We start from the raw sequence: 23,534 nt of genomic DNA, 5'->3' as shown, positions 1-23,534 counted from the left end.
GGGCATGGATGGGGCAGGGAAAGGGCAGGGAGAGAGCAGGGATAGAACCAGGACAGGGCATGGACAGAACAGGAACAGGGCAGGGACAGGGACAGGAGAGAGCAGGGACAGGGCAGGTACAGAACCAGGACAGAACCAGGACAGAGCATGGACATCTGGGCTGGATATCGGGAAAGGCTCTTCCCCAGAGGGTGCTGGCACTGCCCAGGCTCCCCAGGGATGGGCACAGCCCCAGGGATGCCCCGGGAGTGCCCAGGTGGGATTTTGGGCCGTCTGCAGGACCCTGGGCTGGGCTGGGCCCCTCCTGCAGCTCCAGGGATTCACCCCAGGCTGCAGGGCTGGGATTGAGCCGGCAGCTCCCCGAGCCTGCTCCCGGCTTTACAAAGGCATTTCCACAGAACGGGGAACAAAGGGATTAGGGAAAGGTGTGAATAATGCACTTCTAGCCCTGTCTGTCCTCGCTTGCTGTAACAGATTGGTAAAATAACTTCATCCACCAGTTTATTAACAGCTTGCCCTCTCTTGTATCTCACCTCCATAATGAGATGGAGCAGATATGATGGATTACATTTTGCCTCCTGCCTCCATCCCGAATGAATTATCATTTCTGCTCTCCCAGCCTCTGCTCCGGCTGCCTGCAGCCCATTAAGCACCGCAAGGCTGAGGGGGAAGGGAAACTGTGATGGGGAAGGGAAAGGTTCCTCTGAGGAAGCAGATTTAATTTCCAGGCTGGGGGAGATGAAATGAGGAGAGGAGAGGAGAGGAGAGGAGAGGAGAGGAGAGGAGAGGAGAGCAATGTCTGAGGGGTGATGGCACCTTGATGGCAGCTGCACTGAAATGGGCCAAATTAACTCAAACCCCAGCCTGAGCTCCTGAGGAGCTGCTGACTGCAAGGCAATTGGAAAAGAGAGGGGAGCTCTGGCTGCTCCTGCAGCCTGTCAGACACCTTTAATTTCCATCCCCAGGATCTCCTGCTGTGCTGAGAATATGAAAGATATTGATTGTGCTTGTACCTGCAGAGCAGGACAAGATCTGATCTGATTCTCAGCTGCCCTGGGTGCTGTGCAGGGGGCACAAAGCAGAGCCTGGCTGGGGCAGGGGAGCCCTGCAGGGACACCTGGGGACACCTGCAGGGCCTGGGCTGCAGGGAGGAGCTGGGAGCACCTGGGAGCCAGGGCAGGGATCTTGCAGGGAGGAGCTGAGATCCAGGGCAGGATCCAGGGCAGGATCCAGCCCTTCCCAGGCAAGGATCTAGATCTCTTCCAGCCCAGGACACTCCATCACTGCTGGCACCTCACTGGTTCTGTGCCAAGCCCACCCTCCCTGGCCATGTCCCCCCCTGTGTGTCCCCAGCATGGCCACCATCCCCAAAGCTGTCAGGAGCCATCCCAGCTCCTCCCCAGTGCCCAGCTCCCCTCTGCTCCAAACCCAGTGGTTCCAGTGCCACAAACGCAGTGGCTCCCAGTGTCACACACCCAGGTTCCAGCGTCACACACCCAGCAGTTCCCAGTGCCACAAACGCAGTGGCTCCCAGTGTCACACACCCAGGTTCCAGCGTCACACACCCAGCAGTTCCCAGTGCCACAAACCCAGTGGCTCCCAGTGTCACACACCCAGGTTCCAGCGTCACACACCCAGCAGTTCCCAGTGCCACAAACCCAGTATCACACACCCAGTGACCTCCTCCACAGGTCCCCAGTGCCACACACCCAGCTTTGCAGGCTCTGCCTTACAAGGATTAAATCTCAAACACTCAGATCCTGTGTTCTGTCTCTCCTAATCCACAATAATACCCTGAGACTCGGAAGAGAGAGAAAATAAAGGGGAGGAAGGGGAGAGGGGATAAAAAAGAAACAGATTTTTGTTGTAAGTTCGAGAAGAGCACGGGTGGGCTGGGAAATAAAGGGCTGCCCCAAAGTGGCCCCTGTGAGCAGAGCATGGGGTGGAAACCTGGCTGAGGCAGGAGCAGAGCAAAGACAAGGAAGCTCCCCTGGCAGATGGATGCAAATGTGCCTTCAGTGCAGGAGAACAGTTGATTCTAAGGCATGAAATCAAATTAGTGCATCTGCAGCTGCCTATGTGTCATCCAGCTTCATATTTTACACACTAAAGACATTTTTTAACCTCATGTTAGCTACACTTCTCTCTTTTCTTTTTTTTTAGCTTTACACTCCAGGATTTGCAAAGTGCTATTGGCAGGTATTGAAATGAAAGCTGGAGCAATGGTGCAATCTGTCTCCTCTCCATTGTAAAGTGACAGAAATCTTTTGGAGATTCATTCAGCAGCAGGGAGGAGACTTGGGGAAAAATTACACCCCAGCCTCAGCTATCAGGAAATGCAAAACTCCCCCAAGAGTGGGTTGTGGGATTTCATGGGGTCACAGGATCATGGTTTGGGCTGGAAGGGACTTTAAAGATCCTCTTGTTCCAAACCCTGCCCCATTTCTTGATCAAACTGAGGATTCTTGGCTTCCAGCAGCCCAGGGTCTCTCGCAGCTGTCAGTGTCTGCTCCAGGGGATTCATGGCAATCCCACAGCCCAGGTGAGGGGGATCTCTGGATCCACCCCTGCTGGGGGAGATGGAACAGGAAAGCCTTATCAATATGATTGTCTGGCAAAAGATTCTGAGAATAGGGAAACTATAAGCGAGATTGAAATGAAAGCAAGCTTTGAGATCCCTCAGTCACTGAACAACTGGAAAACAATGGTGTGGCCACTGAAGGTGATCCCCTTTGGATGGAACAACACCCTCTGCTTGCAGACAGGCCCAAAGGTCAGAGCAGACCCTGCAGCTTGGCAGAAGGGGCCCAAAGAGGAGTTTTTAGGGTTTAAAATGTAACACAGTGTGGTAATGTAGTGATTCTTACAGGCTGTATGGAAATGCTGTAGGATTTGTATATTGTACTAGATTGGTTAGTGAGAATCAGAATATTCAGCAGAGAACAAGATTTCTTGTATTGGAACGGGAACTTCGCACTGTTACCCCTTTTGTTCTCTTACGCTTTTACTCTCTTACCCCTTTTACTCTCTTTTGTTTTTGCTCTCTCACCCTCTCATCCTCTCTCCCCCTCTCTCCTCTCAGGCCTGCTCTGAGCTGTGGCTGCAGTTCCCAGCAGGGCCCTGCACTTGGCCCTTTGCAATAACCCCAAATTCCAAGACCAGAAGAAGATTCATTGTATTGTAACGGGAACCTTGCCCTCTGATCCTGTCTTTTACTCTCCCATTCTCTCTTTACCATGCTCTTGCCTTCTCTTTCTCTACCTCTCTCTTCTCTCAGGCCTGCTCTGAGCTGTGGCTGGCAGCTCCAGGCAGGGCCCTGCACCCAGGCCCTTTGCAATGAACCCCAAATTCCTGACCTGGCCTCAGAGATCTCTCGTGTCCTTCCATCCCAACTGTGCTACCCCATCAATCCTACACACCCCAGCTCAGGGATCTCCATGAGCTCTGATAGCCAAACTGGTCCCTTGAAGAGCTCCCTCATTTCCATTCAGTGTGGCTGAGGAGCAGTGCAGGAACATGTGGCTGCACACACAGAAAAAGCATTTTCCTCGTTAAAGCCCAATTAAAGTTATTAGCTGTCCATAGATAATGTAGCCCTGTTACACCACAGCCATATGGATGATCAATGATAAATAATTTAGAAATGAATATTTTAAAATAAGAGTCTTGCTTGCAGTACTGAAAACTTTCCTGCTTTTAACTTGCAAGTTAAATTTCCAAAACTGAGAACAGTGCAGGCAGCAGGGATGATTCTGAATTTGTTGTCTGATTTGCATCATAAACAATAAAGAATTCCATTTCCACTTTCCATGAGCAGTGATTACAGTACAGAATAGCTGCCTGCAGCCCTCAGAATTGATCCGAATGAAAAGCTGCTCTTGTAGAGCTTTTATATCCAATTCCTGAGGGTTTGGTCAAATTCAGGGCAGGCTGAAATTAAACACAGATTGATTTATGTAGAGGGAACTGTAGTTGCAAGGCTGCTGCAGAGGGTGTACAAGTGGGAAAGGCTCTTGCCGAACACAAACCAGATTAATTGGAACTGAAGGAGGAAGACAAGAGGTACAACTTGTTTCCTGCTTCCTTTCCATGAGGATGTGATCCAAAAGCAGCTCTGTCTGTGCAGATCCTTCTTTCTGACTCAGCAATGCCACTGAAGGTAAATCTTGTGGCAAAGCCTTGTCCGGCCTTTGGAATCCTGCAGCACTGGGTGATCTCCTGAGCCCATCCCATTATCCCATCCCATTATCCCATCCTATCCCATTATCCCATCCCATCCCATCATCCCATCCCATTATCCCATCCCATCCCATCCCCAGCACACTCGTGGTTATTTATGGCCCCTGTAAGGGAAGGGGGAATTTCAGAGTTCAGAGTCAGGCTGCCAGAGCTCTGCTGCCTGAGAAATTCGATAAAATCTTCTCTTCCCTGTGCTCACAGGGCAGCAGCTCGTTTGGGGAGGCTGTGCAGAACTGCAAAGATTCCATCTAATCTCTGTAAACAAGTTTATATCCTTAATTTTCCTGTGCAGATCAGTCTAGACGCTGAGCTCTGCACTGCAAAAGGCAGCTTAATCAGACAGGCTTCAAAATGCAAATAAAACGCTGCAATTAATAATATTGGTGCACAGATTGATCTGGAAGTTATCGAGTGGAAGAGATGGCTTGAGGACCTGGAAGTGTTCCTGTTATCAGATTCCATTTTCATGTTGTTGTAGAGCTGTGAGGGGGGGTCACAGTCAGTGTGTTCAGCTCCTAAAATCCAGTGCAGCTCTGCCATGGATCAAACCCAGGTTTGGGGTTTGTGAGGAGACAAACAGGTGCAACTCACATTTATTAAATGTCTGTCAGTACTGTCAATAAAGAATGAAAGGCAAATAAATAATAAACAAATGAATTAATGTAATAATGAGGGAAATGTTGTCCTTTCAGAGCAGAGCACCAATGTTCCCCAGAGGTCTGGGCACAAAACCTCCTTCCCTGGCTGACCAAGGCCCCTCCGGCTGCCCCTGAGCTGCTCCCAGCGCTGCTCCCCATTTCCCTGGCAGCTCAGAGACCTGAACCCCTTCCCAGGAGCTGAGTCCCACATCCCCCTCAGGGATGGGGATGGGGATGCTGCCCCCAGGTCCCCCTACAGCAGGGGATCCCCATCCCAAGGGCATTCCCAAAGGAGGGGGCTCGAGAGGGGATGGATGGCTCAATGGGCTCAGCAGTGACAAACCCAGGGGATCAGCAGGGACAAACCCAGCCCGGGGGATGGCTCAGTGCCCTCAGCAGTGACAAACCCAGGGGATCAGCAGTGACAAACCCAGGGGATCAGCAGTGACAAACCCAGGGGATCAGCAGGGACAAACCCAGCCCGGGGGATGGCTCAGTGCCCTCAGCAGTGACAAACCCAGGGGATCAGCAGGGACAAACCCAGCCCGGGGGATGGCTCAGTGCCCTCAGCAGTGACAAACCCAGGGGATCAGCAGGGACAAACCCAGCCCGGGGGATGGCTGAGTGCCCTCAGCAGTGACAAACCCAGGGGATCAGCAGGGACAAACCCAGCCCGGGGGATGGCTCAGTGCCCTCAGCAGTGATCAGAGGAGCCCAGGGATGGCTCATGGGCTCAGCAGTGACCAAACCCAAAGATTGCTCATGGGCTCAGCAGTGTCCAGCCCAGCCCAGGGGCTCAGCAGTGACCAAACCCAGGGATGGCTCAAGGGCTCAGCAGCGTCCAGCCCAGCCCAGGCTCCTGCTGCTCCCTGCAGGACTCTCTCGATGCTCTCAGGGCTCTGCTGCAGCAGCTGCAGCCGTGCGAGGTGCCTTAAGAGGGCTGTCTAACCAAGAACTCGGCTGTGCCTCGAGGAGAGCTGATGAAAAATGCTCCCTCTCCAGAAACGCTCTCAGGCCCTGCTCAGAGGCTCTCCAGCCGCGCTCCCAGGAGTGCTCTCTGTCCCTGTCCCCATCCAGAGCTCACTCACTGTCCTGCTGATTTGTGGGGCTCTCGAGGGGATGGATCTCAGCTCTGCAGGTCCTCACTGCTGCTCTCCCTGTGCTCTGGAAGGGAAGAAATAAATTAATAAATAAATAATAAAATAAAGACATTAATAATAAATAAATAATAAAATACTAAATTAATAATAATAAATAATAACTAATAAAAATAATAAATAAATAGATAGATAGATAGATAAATAAATATCCTGCTCCTCTGAGTCTCCCAGCCCAGCCTTTTGCTTTTCCCTTGCTCCCATTACGCCCATGAATAACCACAAATTCCCTCCAGGCACCTGAGACCCCCCCAGGTCCCTGGGACAAACGGCTTGTGCAGCCCCAGCTCTGCCCTCTCCTCTTCATTTCTCTCCCTTGCTGGTTTTACAGCGTTTCTTTCACTTGCTCTGTGTTTTCCCAACATGTGAGCAGCACAAGTGTCACAAATCACAGCCCCATGGGGATGAACCATGGAATCACCAGGGCTGGAACAGAACCCCAAGGTGATGGAGCCCAAGGTGATGGAGCCCAACCTCTGAGCCTGCTACCCCAGACCATGGATTCTCACACCTCCAGTGGGGTTTTGGATGGTGGGAGCAGCCCTGCCCTGTGGAGCCTCTCCCAACACTGGAACATTCCCCCATGGAGCTGATTTTACACAGAATTTCGCACATTTTACACCTCGAGGTGGCAGCAGGGTGGATTTTGGGGTTTGTTTGATTTGCCAGAGGGAGCTGAAGAGAAATTCCCCTTCCTACCCCCAGACACTTCCCACTCCTGCAGATTTCCAGTCTCTGTCCGTAGATCAGAAGTCAAAAAAAGAGACAGCAAAGGGAGCACACACTGGCAGGATGGTTAAATAAAGTCTTTTTCTTTCTTCTTTCCTTTTTCAACAGCTCTGTAAAGTGCAAATGCGAAGAAAACCACCCACAGCAAGATGGGTTAAGGAACATTTGTCAATAAGAAAGAGAATAAAAGCAGGCACTAAAACAACAGAAATAATGACTCTGCTTCCCAGATCTTGATTCCAAAATGTCTGGTGCCTCAGGCAGTTATTGAAAATCCCTTCCCCAGCACAGCACCTCCCTGTTTGCCTCAAATCGTTGGAGTTAACAAATATTCTGTGTGAGAGGGAGGGAGGCTCTGACAGACAGCCCAGAGCTACTGGGGAGCTGGGGCTGCCAGCAGGGAATAGAGACCAGAGCAGCAGAAATATTACAGCAATATATCTTCAGCCTGCAAAGAAATATTTCCATTTGCTTCCTCTTTCCCCCCCTGTCCGAAGGAGCTGGACTGCACCTAGAGCAGGGATTGGTGCTGGGAGCCTTTGGAAATTCTCTGTTCCATGGGAATTGCCTCATGGCACTCAGAAATCAGAAATCACCACCCAGCTGGAATGCAACAGGTGCATCTGTGATTGGTCTCATGTGGTTGTTTGTAATTAATGGCCAATCACCGTCAGCTGGCTCGGGATCTCTGTCCGAGACAGAAGCTTTGGGATCATTCTTTTCTATTCTTAGCCAGCCTTCTGATGAAACCTTTTCTTCTATTCTTTTAGTATAGTTTTAATGTCATATATATCATAAAATAATAAATCAGCCTTCTGAAACATGGAGTGAGATCCTCGTGTCTTTCCTCATGCAAGAACCCCTGTGAACACGGTCACAGTAAGGGCCCCAGCAATGTCCCTCTCAGCCTGCATCAGGTCCCCAAATTGCTTTTATTCTATTTAACACCCTTCCATCCTCACCCAGGGGTAAGGGCCCCAGCAATGTCCCTCTCAGCCTGCATCAGGTCCCCAAATTGCTTTTATTCCATTTCACACCCTTCTTCCTTGTGGGAGGACTTGAAGCTGCGTCACCTTCCAGCCCTGCCAATAAGGCCCTGATTTGATATGGAAACTGTGCATAGCATTATATTCTAGTTTGATATTTAAAACAAGCTTTGGCAGACAGCTGACTCCTTTTGATGCATTTATCTGATTTCTCTCTGCCTTTTCATCCTGAAATGTTCACAGGGAATATGTGGTACCACGTTTTTGTTACGCACACTGAATCCATGGAACTTCCAGTTCCTTTTTCTGCTTTCTAGAATTTGGTAAATATATGGGCATATATTAAAAAAAAAAAAATAGAAAGGCAAATGCCAAAATCAACAGAAAAATGGGAGAAACCAAGAGTCAGGAACATCCCTGGAGAGGAACCAGGCAGGGCAAGCTCCTCCAGCCCAGGGAAAAGCAGAATTGTCCCCTCAGAAAGAACATTTCTGCCTCTCTGGTCGCTCCCCCAAGGGTAACCGGCCTGATTCATTTAAGTTTTCATTTCTAATGAACCCTGGTTATGAAAGCACCAGCACCAAGGGATAATTGTGAGCAAACTCATTCCCCCACTCACAGGGAACGCTCTGGGAGAGCCAGAAAAGTTTGTGCTCAATGAATCAATAACAAAGTTACTCAGAAATAAGCAAGTCTTTCATTGAGTTTTGCAGAATTTGTTTTCGTGCAGAATGGAAATGAGCTGGTGGTGGCCACAGAGCTCTAACGTGCTGAAGAATGGGTTCATTTTTTTATCACTCAGAGCTGTTCTTTGAATTGCCATCCCCGCCCCATCACTCAAAATGAATTTCCTCCAAAGAACACTGAATTTTTGTATATTATATGAACTCAGTGCGCAGCAGTACCCACCGTGTGATCCCAAGGAAGATTAAAAGTGTCATTGAAGAGAATGAAGATTACAAATGGTTTCAATTAAAGCCACACAAACCCCTGGACCCTGTTTGCCACGTTCCAATATTTGCCCACCCTGTGCACACAAACAGCCCTCCAAAGAGCCCTGCCCTCAGTAATTTTCCCTTTCCCTAATCCTGGAGCTCCCAGCCTGCTCTCCTGGGGTATTAAGGGATCTCCTAAGGACAATCCACCCTCACACTGATTCCCTCTCCCAGATCCATCAAATTGGCTGCCTCAGGAAACAGGGGAGCCAAGGAGCAGAGCACACGAGGTTTAATTTAAATTAAATTAAATTTGTTCTCTCCCCTATTTCCTGCAAGGGGGAGGCACAGATGGGGAGAGGCACTAAAATTTCAGTGCTCAGTTCCTTCCCAGCCCAGTTTGTCCTCATTTCTCACCCTCCCTTTGCCAAACCCAAGCCCTGGGCACCCCCAGAGCCCCAGCTCCAGCACAGGGACCCTCCTGCCACCAGCCCAGCCTGGCAGCCAAGCTCAGCACAACTTGTGGCCAGAACTTTTAATTCCAAATCCTTCAGGTTGACATTTCAGGAGGTAACACAACAATTGCTTGTGCTAAATCAATTACTGATTATCAATACAGCACTTAGCAATGTATAATTAGTATGTAAGAGATATATTTAGCTGTAGATTACACCAATAATAGGGGCTACATGAGCAATGGCTGTATAATTACATTTTATGAATACAGGAAACCTGTGAGAAATGCTCCCACATTTAATTGACATTTAACAAGATAACTACAGCAAGTTAATTAGAAATTATATGCTAAAAATATGAATTAACTTTTAAATAATATTTAAGCTTGCTGCACTCTAACTGTAGTAGCTGGGTTGATGCCACCAAAACACCTAAATGAAATAGTCCTTTCAAATACCAGCTCTAATTCATTTCCCACAAACCAAAGCCTGTATTATCAGCTACTCATTCTGAATCCTTTTTGCTATACAGAGCCTGAGTTGATCAGCTTAGTGAAAGGCTTATTTTATGGTCCTTTCATACTTTTTAAAAATGAGATTTCTCTTACGTTTCTTTCACCAAGGCAGAGAAAAGATTCCAGTTCAGCTGTGCCTTCAGCTTTGAACCCAGAACAAAAATGCAAAGTAAGGCACTGACAAGCTTTTAGACTCCCTGCAAGGTGATACATCAGGGACTCTGACAGTGCTAATACACCAGAAATTTGGAGAATAAAGCAGCCCCGAGCTGGCTCTGCTGCGCCTGGGTGCAATCACAAAGGAAATGGAGCAGCAGGCCCTCAGCGCAGCTCTGTTATTTGGTATTTTTAGATCCAGGTAGGGCAGCGTGAAGATGGGAATGGAGCCCAAACTCCGGTTTGCTGCAGGTGCTGTGGGGCCAAGGCAGAGCCCCAGGGCCCTCCTGGGCCTGTCCCTGGGCTGGAGCCCCCGGCAGCCCTGGAGCAGTGGCACGCACATCTCTTACGGAAAATCCTTTCCTTGGGATTTCTCCTCCTGAGAAGCTGAGAGGCCTCAGGAACAGAATGTGAACAATGGTTGTCTGCTGCTGTGGGACGCAACAGGTGCATCTGGGATTGGTCTGGTGCGGCCCACGGTGCCTCCTTCCCTCACAGAGGGATCCTGCTGAAGGAGTTCCTCCTGCCGTGAGTGCCAGGCATTTGAAACAGATAAATAACAAAGAAATAATCAATACATTTTAATAAATAAATAAATAATAAAGAAATAAAGTGATGATCCCAAGCCCCAGAAGCTCCCGTGGCCCTGGCTCCCCCTGAGCATCCCTTGGCCATTCCTGCAGTTGGGATTTTGGGAATTCCTCTGCCAGGAGGGCAGAGCTGGGGGCTGGAATTCCCTCATGCAGCCCAGCGATCCCTCTCTGCTCCTCCCCAGCCTCCCTCAGGAGCACTGATGGGCTCTCTCAGGACAATGGGCTTTTCTCCTCAGAGCCATGAGGAAGCATTGGATGCTTTGCTGAGCTTCTCTGTAAAACACATCTTAAAGAAGATAAAGTAGGTGTTTATGTGAGTTCCTCTTCTGTAGAAAAAATATTTAAAGAAGATAAAGTGTATGATTATATGGGTTCCCCTTTTCACTTTTACTTGGTCAGTAGATTAGTCAAGATTGATTTTTCTGCATGAGAGGGAGAGGCCTAAGGTTAAAAGATAAAAGGGTAGATTCCTTTTAAAATGTAATTTAGATTTTTCTGGTATTAGCTCCAGTATCATCACAGAATCACTTCAATTTTCCAGGAGCACCTGAGCCCCACCGTACAGCTGCGGGGAAGCAGGAGAGGTCTCCTCTGGCAGCTGGAACAGCTGAGGGCCTGCAGGACCTGCCCTGGGAGGGGTCCCTGCCCTGGGAGGGGTCCCTGCCCTGGGAGGGGTCCCTGCCTGGCCCCCAAACCTCAGCCACACCAGGGACAAAAGTTCTGCTGAATTTATTTCCTTTTGCTGCCTTCAGTGCAGGTTCAGGATTGAAGTTTTCAGAGCTCATGGCTGAAATGTCACCCTGGGGGTGAAGCCTGGGATTTTGGGCTGGATACCACCCATGGCTCCGAGCACTGCCCCCTGAACCTGACCAGGAACTGAAGCGTCTTTGACCAATTTTCAAGCCTGTCCCTCCTAGGAATCCCACTAATCCTCATCTCAATAGCATTCCCAGCTCTCTTACTGCCCTCCCTGGGGAGCAGGAGATCAGAGCACACAGGGCTGGTGTACCTGGAGTCCTCCCTTTGTTGGGAAAGCATCTCTGTGTGACATGGCACGGTGGGCTGGCTCAGGGACCGGATTATTCACCAAGAATAATTGAGCTGATACGTTTCAGCATTTTTCTTTGAATAAATTATTTGCAAATAAACATTTTCATTATTCGACCATCTCTGATGTTCCATTAGCATTCGGTGAATTATTTATTCAGCAGCTTTTCCCATCAATCACTGAATAAATTATTCGCAAATAAATTATTCTCCAGCTTTCGCTTTAAAGATGTCCCTTTGAGAACAATAGCTTCCCAGAATAGCAAACAGGCAAAGGGAGCAATTTAAAAGGCCTGATCCTCATCTCGGTGTCTTGGTGCAAATCTGGAGGATTATGATGGAAATTCCTGGCCTGGTTCCACGTTTTCCTGTCTGTGAGTCAGATTGTGGTGCCACAGTGCTGCTCCCTGCCAAGGCCAGCACGGAGAGGCTCAGAGCCCTCAAAGCTCCTGAGAGGAGCTCCATTGCAGCTCAGAAACGGAGCTGGGGCTGATCTGCACTCACAGCCAGGGCTCAGCTCCCACAGGGACCCGGAGGGAGGGGAGCTGGCCCTGCCCCAGCCCTGCTGCTCCCCACACCTTGGCTGCAGAATAAACCCAAATCCCCCCTGCATCCAGCCCAGGAACTGTTTGTGCCTGGGCCAGGGAGGATGAAAGCCTGTCAGAACTAAATGCAGGCTCCATTCACGCCGATTTTAAGGCATAATTGAGGTGCAGCACAGGGGAATTCGCTGAACTCCTCTGTCCTTCTGACAAGGCAGAGCTGCTTTTGTTCCATGGCACAGAAAGTGCCCCTCATTAAAGAGCCACCTTTATCAGAGCTCAGCAGGATTTATCAGCTCCCCCAGGTGGGAGATCCTCCAGAGAGGGGCAGAGAGGAGCTGGGGTGCAGGGACAGAGGGTTCGGTATCACAGCTCCTGATCCCACCTGAGATCCCACCTGAGATCAGCCCTGGAGCCTGTGCAGAGCTCTGGTGGCACCAGCCCTACCTGCTGCTATCACTGCAATAAATAATTGCTAATTTGCACAAAATGAGCAAGTGAGACACGAAGTAATTGTATGAGGGGGGACAACCCAACAATAACATTAAGATCTGTAATTGACTTAATACCAGACGCTCTTCCCCCGGTGAAGCTCTCCTCATCCTCGCAGTAATTGTGTAATGACATTTATGGGGAATAGACTTGTGACATTATAAATGACACTTATGTCAGGATTGTCAGGCTGTGACAGGCTCAGAGACAGCTCCAGTGAGAAATTAATCACTTCTGAGGCTTGAAAGTTGCTCATTTATCGCTGCCAAATAACATCTTGCAAAAACAAGCTCTGCAATGAGATGCAAGCTCCCACCTCACCCTCCAAGATGTGTTTCCTTCCTGTGGGAAACCTTCCTGGAGAGCCTGCAGGGATGGACCCTCACTGGGCATGGTCAGCCTGCTCCAGGAGCACAGACATTGGCACCTTCTCCATCTCCTCTCAACATCTCAGCAGGTTCCAGCAGCTCTTTGTGGAGCACAGCTCTGTAAACTCCATCTCTGTGCTCCACACTGCTGGGGCTGCCGGTCGTGAAAGGGTTAAATTATTTACTGGGGAGAAAAGGACGTTTTGAAATGCACTGTACATAATGAATATCACAAAAAAACAGAACAGCAAACCCTCTCCAGATCAGTGTAGGGGCTATTATTAGACTATCAAACTGTCATTTTTCAAAGCATTTCAATTGTCACCATTTTTTCTAATGGCTTCTAAAGCATTATCTAATGCCTGGGCCAAAAAAACTGCACAGGATCAAAGCATGTTGAAAAGCAGCAGTCAGGCTGCATGACAAATAAGTGTTTGCAGGCTAAACTCTTCCCATCCATTTGCCTTCCAAAATATTTGTGAACTTCTAAACAAGATGACTTCATTTGTGTTCTGGGCTTTTTTTCAAAAGGTTCAGGTGTCCTCAGGATTTTGCTGTCTCTTTTTTCCTTGTTTGGGAACATTTAAGGGGAAGGATGACCCAGCTGGGGTTTCGTGGAGCTGCCATGACCCTGCAGGTCCTGGGAGAGGTGGAGAGCTCCAAACGCAAACCTGGGGTGGTGCTGAGGATGGAGCAAAGAGCAGAATGTGTGCGAGGCTCCTGCAGAGCTCTGCACACCCAGAACCTTCCTGTTCCTGGGTCAGACATGTCCAGGTGTGTCTGAAACCCCCGGGATGGCTGAGCTGCTGCAGGCTGGCCCTGCTCTGCCCTCAGGCCACCTCCCCAGGACACTGAGGGACATCTGTGACCGTGTTTAGAGGGGTCTGAGGGTGAGGGAAGAGACAGGACCTGACTCCATGTTTCAGAAGGCTTCTTTTATTATTTTATTATATGCATTACATTAAAAATATACTAAAGGAATAGAAGAAAGGATTTCCTCAGAAGGCTGGCTAAGAATAGAATAGAATCAGCAAAATGATAACAAAGGTTTGTGGCTCGGCTCTCTGTCCAAGCCAGCTGGCTGTGATTGGCCATTAATTAGAAACAACCACATGAGACCAATCCCAGATGCACCTGTTGCATTCCACAGCAGCAGATAACCAATGTTTACATTTTGTTCCTGAGGCCTCCCAGCTTCTCAGCAGGAACAATCCTCAGGAAAGGATTTTCCACAAAAGATGTGTGCGACAGACGTCCCTGGGATGTCCCTCCACCATGGTATCCCCTTGCTCTGGATTTCCACAGGACCTCGTCAGGAATTCCTGCCGTGGCTCTGGGCGCTGTGTCCCCTCCTTGGGCTGTGCTCCCCCTCTGTCCCCACTGTCCCCCCAGGTCCCAGAGCCCCAGGGCGAGGCTCTCATGGAGCATTTGTTCTCTCCAGCCCCAATGACAATGGGATTTACCAACGGCTGCAGTTTAACCGAGTGTGACGGCACAGCCCTGTTCACAGCCTAATTAAATTACATTATTTCCTAGGTGGAGGTTTATGAGCAGAGGTGAAGAGTAATGACACGAGCAAGGCACGGACTTGTTAGAGCCAGGACTTCTGTCCAGATGGCAAAATGAGTTATTCTGTTTCCATCTTTCTGAAATGTCACCGTGCTTGCCTGTGTTTAATCTGGAGCTCATTTGTGCACAGAGAAGAGCAAACTCCGAGGGAAAACAACAGCCCAGGCTGCAGAAAGGAGGGAAAATCTGGATTTTCTCAAACCCACCACTTGCCATGGACAAAGATTTAAACCCAGCATTATTGCTGCTGGATGGCTCAGGGGGTTATTGAGCAGTGCTAAAGAATTGATGGGAAAAGGATTCCCAAGGCTGCTCCCTCTGCCTGCATCCATGAGCTGCCTCTGATGGGAATGGAGCCCAAATCCTCTGCCTGCCACCCACTCCTCAAAGCCACTCTGCAAACTCAGCCAGTTTTTGCTGAAGTTTTCCTCAGTGAACAAGTGGTTGGAACCCAGCTTTGCACTATGGGTGTTCAGAGGAAAAAAACATATATATAGATTGCAGGCTTAGAGATTTTGCTGAACTCGTAAACAAAAAGGGGAGAAATGCAAGAAGTGGATGTGTAAGTTTATGGCCTGTGAAATTGAATTGCCTTTTACAGGTCCTTGCCTTCAGATGGACAGGGAGAGGGTTTGGCATGCTGTGGGAGGTGGGTAAAGGCTCCCAGCACAGGGGAAGGGGCTGTGCCCTGGTGCCCGTGGGCTCTGCAGCTCTGCAGTCCATAAATTGGTCTGGGTGATGCTCTGGGAGTGAGGCAGAACCTTTATTGCATTGTCTGGAGACCAAACTCCAGAAGATATCACTGAATTTGGGGAATTCTGCAATCTCATGGAGACAATCAATGGCTGTGTTTATCAGTTTGAGCATGCTGAGGGGAGCTGAGGAGGGGAGCAGGGCAAACCGAGGGAGATTCACCCCTGAGGAGTCTGAGGGGTAACTGGAACAGAATTCCAGAGCAGGGGCAGGTGGGGAAGGTTGTATTTAAAATGGGATCTAAACCAGAGCATAACAATGGCCACAGCATCCCATAAATGCAGCTGGAGTATAAAAAGCATTTTCAATGTAAAATAGCAGTTTTCATGTAAAAAAGCATTTTTCATGCAAAAAAGCATCTTTTAATGTAAGAAAGCCCACATTCCCCTTGACTGCAGAGGGCCATGACAAAGGCAGGAATGGGAGGATGCAGATGGGCACGGGGGAAGGACAAAGGCAGCTGAGCAGAGCAATCCCAATTCTCATGCAAAGCCCCTGCACTTCCCAGCCCTTGAAAATCCAATACTTTTAAGATCCTGGCTGGAGTTCCTAAGTGCTGAGAAAGGCAAAGGAGCAATCAGGGTGAGTGGGATTGGCTTTCAGCAGGTGAGGGGAGGGATGGGCTGCAGGGATGCTGGGGAGCCTGGACCCCCCTGCTCCCCCCAGATTTCACCCAAATATTCACTGAGGAGAACACCCAGAGGGAAATGAGCTCTGTGCCTCGGTGCCTGTTCTGGGGCAGGATGCTCATTCCTGGTCAGATTTGCAGCTGGAATTTTCAGATGTGTGAGAGCTGCCAGCACCCAAAGCGTAGCAGGAACTGAGTTAATTCATTTATGTGTTTTAAAACTTGTAGCAATAATAATCATTATCATTACAGAGCACTGTAAGTGCTAACAATAATCAGAATAATAACTATTACTGCCAGCAGTTCCCATCATTATTACTATTATTACTTCCTACAGTATTAGGGATCAATTCAGCTGGGAGACAAATGAGCACCAGGCTGGGGAGGGAAGGGGGAAGGCTGGAGACAAAAAGGGAATGCTGCAATAAACAATCCTATTCCCTTCCTTTTTGGCAGCACATGACAGGAGATATCCAGCTGTCCTAGCTCCGAGGAGGGGCATTAATGGATCACCTACCACACTTGAAAAGCTTACAAAAATCTGCTTATATATTTTAATCACTCTGCATTTTAGACCTTTAAAACACAAATATGGATTTCAAACATATCAGGGGAACAAATTAACTCAGAAAAATGGCCGTACTTTCCAAGGTTGCACCTGCCATGAAATTGCTCCAAGTTTGCATTTTCCCTGAGTCTCTGGTGTGTCATTAGAGCAGATTGATCGCCCTCCTCTCCCGGCAACTCCCCCATTAGAGGGTTATTGTATGGAAATTAATGGCAGGCCTGAAACATTTCTTTTGCAGCTGCAGTAGTAGAAGTCAGTTTTGATTAAGCACTGGAAGCGGGGCAGACTGGGGTGATCTCTTTGCTTTAGTTCCCTCCTTTATTATCGGCGGTGTCAAGTTTTGTTACTTTAGCCATTCCCCTGGTACTCCCACTGCCTCCTTGGGTAATAATAGGGGTAATTTTTTTTATGTGCACATCTATTTATTTTAAACATGTACAGGCTGATCCTGGGCGGCGTGCAAGCCCTAGGAATGATTCCTGCTGATTGCAGGGGCTGCGAGGGGCAGGGCAGCAGGGCTGGGATGGAATCAGGAGTGGCTGTGGCTGCTCAGGGGTGGCACTGCCAGGGCAGGGCATCAGCACTGGTATGGGGGCATGGGGCAAACTGGGCTGGGAACTGGATTGGGGGGCTGTTCTCTCTCTGCAGGGACAGATATTCCAGACTGGGGGGCTGTTCTTTCCCTGCAGGGACAGATATTCCAGATTGGGAGGCTATCCCCTTCCAGGTACAGATATTCCAGACTGGGCTGGTGTCCCCTCTCTGCAGGGACAGATATTCCAGACTGGGGGGCTGTTCTTTCCCTGCAGGGACAGATATTCCAGACTGGGGGGCTGTTCTTTCCCTCCAGGTACAGATATTCCAGATTGGGGGGCTATCCCCTTCCAGGTACAGATATTCCAGACTGGGCTGATGTCCCCTCTCTGCAGGGACAGCAGCATCAGTGACTCCAGCAGCTCTGGGGGCAGAGCAGAAGGGAGGAGAGGATGCACAGCAGGAGGGGTTTGGGTGGTTTGGTGGCTGTTTCCTCTGCGTGCTCAGCTCTCTGCCCAGCTTCCTCAGTGCTGTCTGTAAATCTGGGATTTAAACCACAGCAGCAGACCCAGCTCCCCTCCTTACCCTGGGCTAATTCAGGAAATAGAGAGAGCTCTTCTCCCTTCTCAACAGAAGCTGATCTGAACCACAGCTCCAGCACTGCACCTCCCTTTTTGGGATGTGGCCATCGTGTGGCTCGTTCCGGCAAGGAGCCACCCCAGGCAGGGCTTTCCAGGCCTTCCTGATAAAACTTCAGCGTTTAATGACAAAGTGCTGTGCTGCAACTCCCCATTTATCTTATTAAATGGTCCCAGAACAGCTCTGAAAAATGTATTTAGCACAAAGATATCTATTAATTAATAAGCGCATTAGTCAGCAATCAATACTGGGTTGATGATATTGTTTAAATTATGCATGGATAATAAGGATCAGGTTCTGCCTCCCTCATCTGTTTTAAGGCATATATTGAAAATGAATAGTGCAGAACGGCTTTGCATTTTAAAAAGTTTGATTAAAATTATTTTTAAATAGACTAATCCTATGAACATATTATATTGCATAAAATTAGCCCTGAGCACAGTGGGTTTATCACCTCAGTCTCTTCACAGCCCGTTGATCCAGCAGGCAGTGGGAGCAGCCTGTTCCTTTCAGTGCCTTTGTGTTCATTGTGGGGTTTTGTTGTGTCTCAAAGCCTGAGCAGGGCACTCCTGGCAGCTCTGTGTCACCAAGGGTGATCCTGAGGCTCGTCCCCAGTGCCACTGGCATTTCCTGGGGGACAGAAGTGACAGCAAACCCCCCAGGATGTCCTGACGGTCCCACAGCACACACCTGGCTCTTCCTCTTCTTGTCCAACTCTGCCTCTAAGCAGTGTTGTCAGAAATGGGAATAACTTAATAAAAGTGAAAAAAGTCAATGGAATTATCCTGGCATTTGCTTTGCTGCCACTGCTGTGGTTTAATAGAGCTGAAATTCTCAGCCTGGACACTCTCAAAGTGGATTAAAAAGTATTTGCTTTACGTTCAGAGGCTGTCTGTGTAGGGATAAAGTTAATATATTACAATATTTAACATACTAATATTTATATTCATATGTTTAAGTGCTATTACATTAATTTCAGTCATTTACACAAGCATTTTACCTGGATAGCTTTAAGTAAATTGGCTGAAGCTCATTTACCTGAGTGTACACAAGCCCCAGTGCCAGGAGATTTGCTGTTAAATCATCCCTGTGAGCATCCCCTGTGCTCCCTTCCTGAAGGAGCCTGTCCAGCTCCAGGTGCACACACTCTGTGTTCTGAGAGCTGCATCTCCAAATTGGCTGTAGGGTCTCCACGCATTGCTTCCTTAATGATGTGACACATAATAGCCTCGCTGTAATAAAGATGAATTACTTTTCAATAAAATAATAAAACTCTGATAAACACTCAAGCTTTATCTCTTAATTTCTCCCCAGTGCTCAGACAGGAGGAAATCTTCTGTGCTCCTTGGTTTTTGATATTGTCAGTGATGAGGTCCCAGTGAGCCCTGGCAGCAGGGGACAGCCAGGGCAGCCACAGCCTCCCCTCCACCAGAGCTCTGCTCTGCACTCCAGAACTTCTGTCAGAATGAAAGATCTGCCCAGGGACTTGCAGCAGGCCCATGGCAACACTTTGGCGGAGGGCTGGATAATGAAGTTTTCATTATTACATAAAGGTATTTTAGGGTTGTCATCACCTATAAATCCATTCTTCTCCAGCACATCAGCACGATATTCTGGTTATTCCTCATCCACTGATCCCACCCTGCCTGCAGCTCCCCGTTCCTGGTTTTTGGCAGCACTTTGGAGTCGCCACAGAGATAAATTCCAGTCTCTCTCCCTGGGGGGGGATGGGGAGAGCAGGGCTCACATCCTGAAGGAAATGCTGGTGTGGCTCATCAGGAATTCTGGAAAAGGGGGATTGTCGGGAGGAAGTGAAGTCCAGCTGCTTGGTGCCACGCTGGCTCTTGGGCAAAGGCACCGAGGGGAAGCCAAGGCAGATCTGGAAAGGTTTCCCTGCACCTAAAGCTAAATGAGATACATCATTAGATTTATCTGTATGGATGATCTCTATACCTCTATAGATAAATCAATAGATGTATCTCTATAGATGATCTCTACAGATAAATCAATAGATGTATCTCTATATTTGATCTCTATATCTCTATAGATAAATCAATAGATGTATCTATATGGATGATCTCTATATCTCTATAGATAAATCAATAGATGTATCTCCAAGGGAACTTGGAGCCTCCTAAAAACACCAGAAAGGAAATTATGACTTGAGCAAAGACAGGCTTGCTCACCTGTCAGAAAATTCTGTTTATTCTCAGACTTTGAAAGCAAACTGCAAACCCTATCAGTGCTGGAATTGATTGAAAAGAATTTTCCCTTTGCAGTGTTAAGCAAACAGGAAAGTTCCGGTGGCAGCACGAATGGTGTCTGTAATGGCTTGCTAAGATCCTGCTAATTAAAAAAAATAATCTCGTTTGAAGATAGTTAATGGATTCAGCATTTCTATAAAGTATTAGGAAGGCAACATTATCTGAACTTGGGGCCTGGGTGATTATTGTGCAATTAGTTGTGATTCAATTCACTGAAGAAAAATGCACCAGGGAATAACCAGTGGCAACAAAATAAATGTCCTGCAATTGTGCTACCAACTGCTTTGATTTTGCCTTAAGTTCAGGATTTTGATGCCATGATGATGCTTTAATTGCAGCCCTGATTGCACACCACTGGGCTTGATTTATCCATTTATCCCACTCATGCTTTTCTCCCTTTCCCTGAGACAGCCTCAGTGAGTCCCTCCAGACCCAGGAGTTCTCCCTGCTCAGACCAGGTGGCAGCTCAGGAAACCTCCCAGAGCACGGGGGTGAGAGTGTCTGGGATTCTGCACGACGAGGAGGGAGCACCCTTGCCAGGTTCAGTTGTTGCCTTCAGCACCATCAGCAAAGGATTCTGAATTCTGGGCTCTGAGGGCCAACTCTGCTGTGCCAAGGACAGCCAGGGTGGGTCCGGGTGGCAGAGGTGGCACGGTTTCATTCGGCAGCTTGGAGGAAGCCAGGGAGGCTCTGCTGGCCGCCCAAATCCCACCCTCACGCTGGGGCTTCGGAGCTGCTGATGTGAAAATCGGATTTTTCCACTTAGAGAACTCCTGGTGTCCATTTCTGGGGACAGGTGTGCTGGATAGGACAGAACCAGGGGCAACCAAAGTGAAAAAAAGCTTTCCCTGTTTCCTCCTGCTGGACAATTCCTGGAGAGCACTCCCTCTGGAGTTATCCCACAGTTCTGGTGTCTCCCAGATGATCCCATTTCTCTCTTTCTAAGCCATTTCTAACCTCCCTCCCTCAGCACAGATGAATCTGTGAGTTTTACAACTGCATTTCGGTGGCAATGCTGAGCTCCGTCAGGTTTCCAGAGAGGGAACCTGCATTCCTATGAAAATCTCCCCGAATTTCAGCGCAGGATTCCCACGATCACGCTCCAGAACCGCTCGGGGCGAGTCAGGACCAAAGGGAAGCAGCAGGCAGATAAGGATCAGCGCTCAGATGCTGCTTTCCCTCGCTTCCAACAAAGCAATGCATGGGTGTGAGCGGCAGGAGCCAGGCTGGGGAGCTCCCGGCGCTCCGCTAGGGGTCTGTCTCCGCTCAGCATCCCCGAGCGGGGCGGGGGAAGCTCCCGGGCCGGCTTTGGGAGCTCAGGGCTCCATCCCCGGCAGGCTCCGGGCCGCGGTTCCTTATCAGCGGCATCGCCGGGATGCGCTCCCCTATCAGCAGCATCGCCGGATAGAGTTCAAGCCCCGCTCGGCTCCCAGATGTGCCGGGTGGGTTCTGGGGCACCTCGGGGTGGGTGGCCGGGCAGGGCCCGGGGCTGCGCTTGGAAGTTCTTCTATTTATGGAAATCATCGCCTTTCATTTCGCTTAATTAAAGCGCCCCGAGCCATCGGGCTCCCGGTTCCAGGAGATGAAAGGGATTTGGGGAGGCACACGGGGGCCAGGGCCGGAAGCCTCAGCCTGAACCGGGTACTTAGTGGGAAGAGACGACGGGAGATTCAAATCCAGGCAGAGATTCAGCACCACCCCAGCTAAATCCTGAGCTCTGATTCCACTCAGGAGTTCAACCTGCACAGAATAACACAGCCCGGAATGATTTGTTTCCACTGCTGGCCCAAACCATAATGATTCATTTAAAAAACCCCAATATAAATGACAGTGCAAACTATGCTCCACTTTCCTGATTTATCCAGTTCTAAACTAATTCAAATATTCGCCTGAAATGCACGTTTTTCATTCCACAGAAAAATGGTGAGATAAAATTCTCCTGGCATCACAGAAGTGCTCCTCAGAGCAGTAAAATCATACAAAGATTGAGCAGAGCAATCCCACTGCTGTGCTGCTAAATGGGCTTACAGGAGACCCACCTGTGGAAGGGACATTTGGGGGTTTGTGGGTGAGCCCATCATCAGAACCTTGGTACAGTCAGACTCCATCCCGTGCCACGAGCTGTTCTGGCACCAGGAATATTCTGATCTCATCCTCAGCGTGGCCAACCCAGACCCAGCATCAGCAGGCACTGGGTTTGTGCCAGGGCAGTGGGGTGAGCTCAGCTCCCAGCCCTGGGCCACTCTGCCTCCCCAGTGGCCACCCGAGGCAGAGCCACTGAGAAATGGCCAAGAGCAGCTCTGGAGATGACTCCTGATTTGAGTTTTCCAGGTGGCACCAGAAATGCCCAACTCAGATCTCTGGGCAGTGCAGGTGAAGGGCTCTCTGCTGCTCAATGCCCTCTATGGCCCCACAGGGTGCTCCCCAATCACGCCTTCAGCAGCAGGAGCTGCTTTTCATCCCACCAAGTCACACAAACCCTCCCATTTGTCACTGGGACATTGCCAGTGTCTCTCTGCTCACACTGATGTCACTCCGGGTCTGTTACACCACCAGCAATGGATTGGATGTAAAATAAAATCCTTATAAACCTACAGGAGTTGACTCAGCCCTGTAAATTCCAACTGCATTTCAGAAGGAGCCAGCTGCTCTTGGCAGGAGCAGCAGAAGTGAGGGGCTCATCAGCACAGACAGCACCAGGAGCTTTTTACACTCTCTGTTTCTTGTCAGCCAGTGACTGACTTTCCCCAGGGTCCCCTGGAAAACGCCACACCAAAGTATCCCGAGCTTCCAGCTGGCCAGAGAGGTACTGGAGCAGGGAAATGAATCTGCTGAGCTAATGAAGCTTGGGTCAGGGCTGGGCAAACACTGCAGGAAGGGATCTGCAAACATTTGCCCAAGTGAAGGCCTGGAGTGGGCTCCAGTGTCCCCACGAGTCCCAGCGGCTCCCGAACCTCTCCTGGAGCCCTTGCACAAACGGGCTCGTGTTGCAAAGAGTACCAGACAAAGCCCCACAAAAACACAGGCAAATACATGCTCAGAGCTGAGCAGTTGCACAAATATTTCCCCTGATGAGTAATGGCAGCCGTGGCTCTCGTGCTGTTTGTGAACTGGGAGTCACCTGCCTGCCAGCCCACAATGCACCAAAGAGCAGGGAATGGGAAAAGCACTGGGCTGTGACAGAGGTGTTCTGGCAGGATTTGTTAATGTTCCCACTAACATTCATCCCAACACCTTTCACCCGGTTAGAAATCCACTGAAATGTCTCTGGGAGCTGTTCCTGGTATCGCCCCATTTACCCCAAAGCCCCTGAAGCAGGAATCTGTGCAAACACCTGTCAGTAACTCCCTGTTCATCCCAGCAACGCCCACACTCCTCCAGGAACTGAACCTGAGCGCGGGATGGCCCCAGCTGCAGTGACACCAACGTGGGGCAGCTGCTCCTGTCAGGTAGGGCAGGTGAGAGGCGAGGTGAGGATGTCACCAGGATGTCCCTCCTGAGGAGGCAGCAGGGCTGAGGTCAGAAGGAGATGCTCTCCTCCCTGGGGAAGGGTTCTGCAGGGCTCTGGCGATTGCCCACCCCAAATCAAGCTCCCGCTGGCTCAGCCCAGCTCAGGAAAGCTGACTCTGAGCCAGGAGCCTCTGACAAGCTGGATCTTGAAGGCTCAGAAAACAACGCCCTGACAACTTTTGTATTTGCATAAACATTATTTAATCAGTTCTGTGCC

Source organism: Melozone crissalis, unplaced genomic scaffold (genome assembly GCF_028551555.1).
Source record: "Melozone crissalis strain CALT ecotype California unplaced genomic scaffold, PUWL_Pcris_2 ptg000198l_1, whole genome shotgun sequence".
Classification (NCBI taxonomy): Eukaryota; Metazoa; Chordata; class Aves; order Passeriformes; family Passerellidae; genus Melozone; species Melozone crissalis.
The sequence above is the reverse complement of the archived record's forward strand: the minus strand, read 5'-3'. Positions refer to the sequence as shown.